The 6,000-nt window shown below is 37.9% G+C and overlaps 7 non-coding genes across 7 annotated transcripts; all 7 read right to left on the bottom strand.

Moving 5' to 3' along the window:
• Positions 1–1,839: 1,839 nt before the first annotated feature.
• On the bottom strand, positions 1,840–1,912 carry TRNAV-UAC (transfer RNA valine (anticodon UAC)). The gene has a single exon. It is a non-coding gene; the product is annotated as a tRNA-Val (tRNA).
• Positions 1,913–2,230: 318 nt separating this feature from the next.
• TRNAV-UAC (transfer RNA valine (anticodon UAC)) lies at positions 2,231–2,303 on the bottom strand. Its single transcript has one exon. It is a non-coding gene; the product is annotated as a tRNA-Val (tRNA).
• Positions 2,304–3,010: 707 nt separating this feature from the next.
• On the bottom strand, positions 3,011–3,083 carry TRNAV-UAC (transfer RNA valine (anticodon UAC)). Its single transcript has one exon. It is a non-coding gene; the product is annotated as a tRNA-Val (tRNA).
• Positions 3,084–3,791: 708 nt separating this feature from the next.
• Positions 3,792–3,864, bottom strand: TRNAV-UAC (transfer RNA valine (anticodon UAC)). Its single transcript has one exon. It is a non-coding gene; the product is annotated as a tRNA-Val (tRNA).
• Positions 3,865–4,183: 319 nt separating this feature from the next.
• Positions 4,184–4,256, bottom strand: TRNAV-UAC (transfer RNA valine (anticodon UAC)). The gene has a single exon. It is a non-coding gene; the product is annotated as a tRNA-Val (tRNA).
• Positions 4,257–4,379: 123 nt separating this feature from the next.
• Positions 4,380–4,452, bottom strand: TRNAV-UAC (transfer RNA valine (anticodon UAC)). The gene has a single exon. It is a non-coding gene; the product is annotated as a tRNA-Val (tRNA).
• Positions 4,453–4,965: 513 nt separating this feature from the next.
• On the bottom strand, positions 4,966–5,038 carry TRNAV-UAC (transfer RNA valine (anticodon UAC)). The gene has a single exon. It is a non-coding gene; the product is annotated as a tRNA-Val (tRNA).
• Positions 5,039–6,000: the final 962 nt, after the last annotated feature.

Below are 6,000 nucleotides of genomic sequence, written 5' to 3'. Positions count from 1 at the left end.
GTACAAATACTTTTGGGATGAAATAGCACATGACTTCAATGATATTGTAGGCATTATTTTTGATTCTGGCGAAATTCCCCCAAGCCTTCGTACTGGTATCATTACCTTAATTCCAAAAAAGAACTCAGATCAAAGATTCATTCGCAACTGGCGACCAATTTCGTTGCTAAATACTGACTACAAAATAATATCAAAACTAATGGCCTCAAGACTAAGCAATGTAATCGGTTCAATAATATTCGACGATCAAACCTGCTGTGTGCCTGGGCGTGATATTGTTGACCACATTTTCTGTCTGCAGGACGTAGTATCTTACACCACCAAAATAAACAATCCCGGAGTCATCGTAAAATTCGACCAAATGAAGGCTTTTGATAGAGTGGATCACTCTTATTTGCAGAGTACCTTGAAATATTTCAATTTTGGACCAAATTTTATCAGATGGATTTCTATACTATATTGTAATATCGAAAGCAAAGTGAAATGCAACGGCTTCTTGTCCGATTCTTTTTTTCCTACTCGCGGTGTCCGTCAAGGCTGCCCTCTATCTGCTCTACGTTATTTCGATTGACCCCCTCAACACTGCAATCAAACGAAATCCTCGGATTGTGGGTATTCCACTTTCCAATTCTGAATCCCAATCTCTGATATATCAGATCTTCTGTTTAGGCTGGATAGTCGCGGAAACGAGGGCAGATTACCACAATAGTAGTACAGAAAGAATTTTCGTTAATAAAGGAAGCAGGAGAGCTAAAAATCCGAAGTGAATGCAGAGCTACACGCTGGATTACACCGGATTGCAGGAGCTGAAAAATTCCATTCATCAGAATTGGATGCCATTTAACCAAACAGTGGAGACATGAATGGACAAAGTGGCATAAAATGACGAAAAATGTTATGAGAATAAATCGAAAGTTATTAATTGGTTTCACTGACGATCAAACTCAGAACCTTATTCGTGTAAAGCAGGCGTTATAACCGCTACACCATGAAACCAGTTTCAATTATGAAACAGTGGTTATAACCCCTACACCCTGAACTAAACTGTACAGATACGAATTGGCAAATTTGCATAAAATTGTGAAAATTTTTACGAGAATAAATCAAAAATTATCATCAATTATGGTATGGTATGGTATTGTTTTAATATTTTGTCCGGAGATTGACTTTCATTGAGAGTTGAGCCGCCTATCAAGAGTTCACAGAATCCAGTTGGTTAAAAAAACGGGGACTACCTCGTATAATATGTCCCTCTCCCTAATAACACCAGCATTAACAAAATTCTCAAAAAATAGTTGGTTATCATCATTTAAAATAAGTTTGTTGTGAAAGATTGGCTGGTAGTATATGTCTATAAGGGAATTTGGGCTGGCATCTATTTGCTGGGAAATTTTATTCCAGGCGTGAAGCATTTCGGCATAAAATGAAAGTAAATTGGTGAATTGAGGTTGCAGTATTTGTTTATTTTATAGGTCATTAAATATTTAAATGTATGGTTATATTCGGATTTCAAATATTTCTTTATTTTAACCGAAATGCTGAACGTCTGGAAGGTTAATTCCCCCCGAAGATATTGGACACGAATTGGCAAAGTTGGATAAAATTGTGAGAATTGTTACGAGAATAAATCAAAAATTTATTAATTGGTTTCACTGAGTATCGAACTTAGGGCATCCTGCGTGTAAAGCAGACGTGATAACCGCTACACCATGAAACCAGTTGTAATTACAAAACAGTGGTTATAACCCCTACACCCAGAACTAAACTGTGCAGACACGAAGTGGCAAGGTGGCATAAAATTTTGCAAATTGTTAGAGAATAAATCAAAAATCTATTAATTGGTTTCACTGAGGATCGAACTCAGGGCCTTCTGCGTGTAAAGCAGACGTGATAACCGCTACACCATGAAAGCAGTTGGAATTACTAAACAGTGGTTATAACCGCTAAACCATGAACCAAACAGTGCAGACACGAATTGGCAAAGTTGCATAAAATTGTGAAAATTGTTACGATAATAAATCAAAAATTTATTAATTGGTTTCACTGAGTATCGAACTCAGGGCATTCTGCGTGTAAAGCAGACGTGATAACCGCAACACCATGAAACCTGTTGTAATTACAAAACAGTGGTTATAACCCCTACACCCTGAACTAAACTGTGCAGACACGAAGTGGCACAGTGGCATAAAATTTTGCAAATTGTTACGAGAATAAATCAACAATTATTAATTGGTTTCACTGAGGATCGAACTCAGGGCATTCTGCGTGTAAAGCAAACGTGATAACCGCTACACCATGAAACCAGTTGGAATTAACAAACAGTGGTTATAACCACTAAACCATGAACCAAACAGTGTAGACACGAATAGACAAAGTGGCACAAAAGGACGAAAATTGTTACGAGAATAAATCAAAAATTATTAATTGGTTTCACTGAGGATCGAAGTCAGGTCCTTCTGCGTGTAAAGCAGACGTGATAACTGCTACACCATGAAACCAGTTGGAATTACAAAACAGTGGTTAGAACCCCTACAACCTGAACTAAACTGTGCAGACACGAATTATCAAAGTGGCATAAAATTTTGCAAGTTGTTGCGAGAATAATTCAAAATTTATTAATTGGTTTCACTGAGGATCGAACTCAGGGCCTTCTTCGTGTAAAGCAGACGAAATAACCGCTACACCATGAAACCACTTAGAATTACCAAAAAGTGGTTGTAACCCCTACACCCTGAACTAAACTGTGCAGACACGAATTGGCAAAGTTGGATAAAATTGTGAAAATTGTTACAAGAATAAATCAAAAATTATTAATTGGTTTCGCTGAGGATTAAACTCAGGGACTTCTGCGTGTATACCAGATGTAATATCCGCTACACCATGAAACCAGTAGGAATTACAAAACAGTGGTTATAAGCCCTAAATCATGAACCAAACAGTGTAGACATGAATAGACAAAGTGGCACAAAATGACGAAAATTGTTCAAAGAATAAATCAAAAATAATTAAATGGTTTCACTGAGGATCGAACTCAGGGCCTTCTGCGTGTAAAGCAGACGTGATAACCGCTACACCATGAAACCAGGTGGAAATACCAAACAGTGGTTATAACCTCTACACCATAAGCCAAGCAGTGGAGACACGAATAGACAAAGTGGCACAAAATGACGAAAATTGTCGCGAGAATAAATCAAAAATTGTTAATTGGTTTCACGGAGGATCGAAGTCAGTGCCTTCTGCGTGTAAAGCAGACATGATAACCGCTGTACCATGAAACCAGTTGGAATTACAAAACAGTGGTTATAACCCCTACACCCTGAACTAAACTGTGCAGTCTCGAATTGGCAAAGTGGCATAAAATTGTGAAACTTTTTACGAGAATAAATCAAAAATTATTAATTGGTTTCACTGAGGATCGAACTCAGGGCCTTCTGCGTGTAAAGCAGACGTGATAACCGCTAAACCATGAAACCAGTTGGAATTACGAAACAGTGGTTATAACCCCTACACCCTGAACTAAACTGTGCAGACACGAATTATCAAAGTGGCATAAAATTGTGAAAATTGTTACGAGAATAAATCAAAAATTATTAATTGGTTTCGCTGAGGATTAAACTCAGGGACTTCTGCGTGTATACCAGATGTGATATCCGCTACACCATGAAACCAGTAGGAATTACAAAACAGTGGTTATAAGCCCTAAATCATGAACCATACAGTGTAGACATGAATAGACAAAGTGGCACAAAATGACGAAAATTGTTAAAAGAATAAATCAAAAAGATATTAATTGGTTTCACTGAGGATCGATCTCAGGGCCTTCTGCGTGTAAAGCAGATGTGATAACCGCTACACCATGAAACCAGATTGAATTACCAATCCAGTGGTTATAACCTCTAAACCATGAACCAAACAGTGTAGACATGAATAGACAAAGTGGCACAAAAGGACGAAAATTGTTATGAGAATAAATCAAAAATTATTAATTGGTTTGACTGAGGATCGAAGTGAGGGCCTTCAGCGTGTAAAGCAGACATGATAACCGCTACACCATGAAACCAGTTGGAATTACTGAACAGTGGTTATAACCCCTACACCCTGAACTACACTGTGCAGACAAGAATTGGCAAAGTTGCATAAAATTGTGAAAATTGTAACGATAATAAATCAAAAATTTATTAATTGGTTTCACTGAGGATCGAACTCAGGGCCTTCTGCGTGTAAAGCAGACGTGATAACCGCTACACGATGAAACCAGTTGTAATTACAAAACAGTGGTTATAACCCCTACACCCTGAACTAAACTGTGCAGACACGAAGTGGCAAAGTGGCATAACATTTTGCAAATTGTTACGAGAATAAATCAAAAAGCTATTAATTGGTTTCACTGAGGATCGAACTCAGGGACTTCTGCGTGTAAAGCAGACGTGATAACCGCTACACCATGAAACCAGGTGGAATTACCAAACAGTGGTTATAACCTCTACACCATAAGCCAAGCAGTGGAGACATGAATAGACAAAGTGGCACTAAATGACGAAAATTGTTGTGAGAATAAATCAAAAATTTTTAATTGGTTTCACTGAGGATCAAACTCAGGGCCTTCTGCGTGTATACCAGATGTGATATCCGCTACACCATGAAACCAGTAGGAATTACAAAACAGTGGTTATAACCCCTAAATCATGAACCAAACAGTGTAGACATGAATAGACAAAGTAGCACAAAATAACGAAAATTGTTAAAAGAATAAATCAAAAATCATTATTTGGTTTCACTGAGGATCGAATTCAGGGCCTTCTGCGTGTAAAGCAGACATGATAACCGCTACACCATGAAACCAGTTGGAAATGCTGAACAGTGGTTATAACCCCTACACCCTGAACTAAATTGTGCAGACACGAATTGGCAAAGTGGCATAAAAGTTTGCAAATTGTTACAAGAATAAATCAAAAAGTTATTAATTGATTTCACTGAGGATCGAACTCAGGGCCTTCTGCATGTAAAGCAGACGTGATAACCGCTACACCATGAAACTAGTTGGAATTACCAAGCAGTGGTTATAACCTCTAAACCATGAACCAAACAGTGTAGACATGAATAGACAAAGTGGCACAAAAGGACGAAAATTGTTATGAGAATAAATCAAAAATTATTAATTGGTTTGACTGAGGATCGAATTCAGGGCCTTCTGCGTGTAAAGCAGACATGATAACCGCTACACCATGAAACCAGTTGGAATTACTGAACAGTGGTTATAACCCCTACACCCTGAACTACACTGTGCAGACACGAATTGGCAAAGTTGCATAAAATTGTTACGATAATAAATCAAAAATTTATTAATTGGTTTCACTGAGGATCGAACTCAGGGCCTTCTGCGTGTAAAGCAGACATGATAACGGCTACACCATGAAACCAGTTGTAATTACAAAACAGTGGTTATAACCCCTACACCATGAACTAAACTGTGCAGACACGAATTGGCAAAGTGGCATAAAATTTTGCAAATTGTTACGAGAATAAATCAAAAAGTTATTAATTGGTTTCACTGAGGGCCTTCTGCGTGTAAAGCAGACGTGATAACCGCTACACCATGAAACCAGGTGGAATTACCAAACAGTGGTTATAACCCCTAAATCATGAACCAAACAGTGTAGACATGAATAGACAAAGTAGCACAAAATGACGAGAATTGTTAAAAGAATAAATCAAAAATAATTAATTGGTTTGACTGAGGATCGAATTCAGGGCCTTCTGCGTGTAAAGCAGACATGATAACCGCTACACCATGAAACCAGTTGGAATTACTGAACAGTGGTTATAACCCCTACACCCTGAACTACACAGTGCAGACACGAATTGGCAAAGTTGCATAAAATTGTGAAAATTGTTACGATAATAAATCAAAAATTTATTAATTGGTTTCACTGAGGATCGAACTCAGGGCCTTCTGCGTGTAAAGCAGACGTGATAACCGCTAAACCATGAAACCAGTTT

The sequence above is a fragment of the Saccoglossus kowalevskii genome, chromosome 7, assembly GCF_978046115.1.
Source record: "Saccoglossus kowalevskii chromosome 7, keSacKowa6.1, whole genome shotgun sequence".
In the NCBI taxonomy this organism is placed as follows: Eukaryota; Metazoa; Hemichordata; class Enteropneusta; family Harrimaniidae; genus Saccoglossus; species Saccoglossus kowalevskii.
Note: the sequence above shows the minus strand (reverse complement) of the source record. Positions and strands in the feature narration are given on the sequence as shown.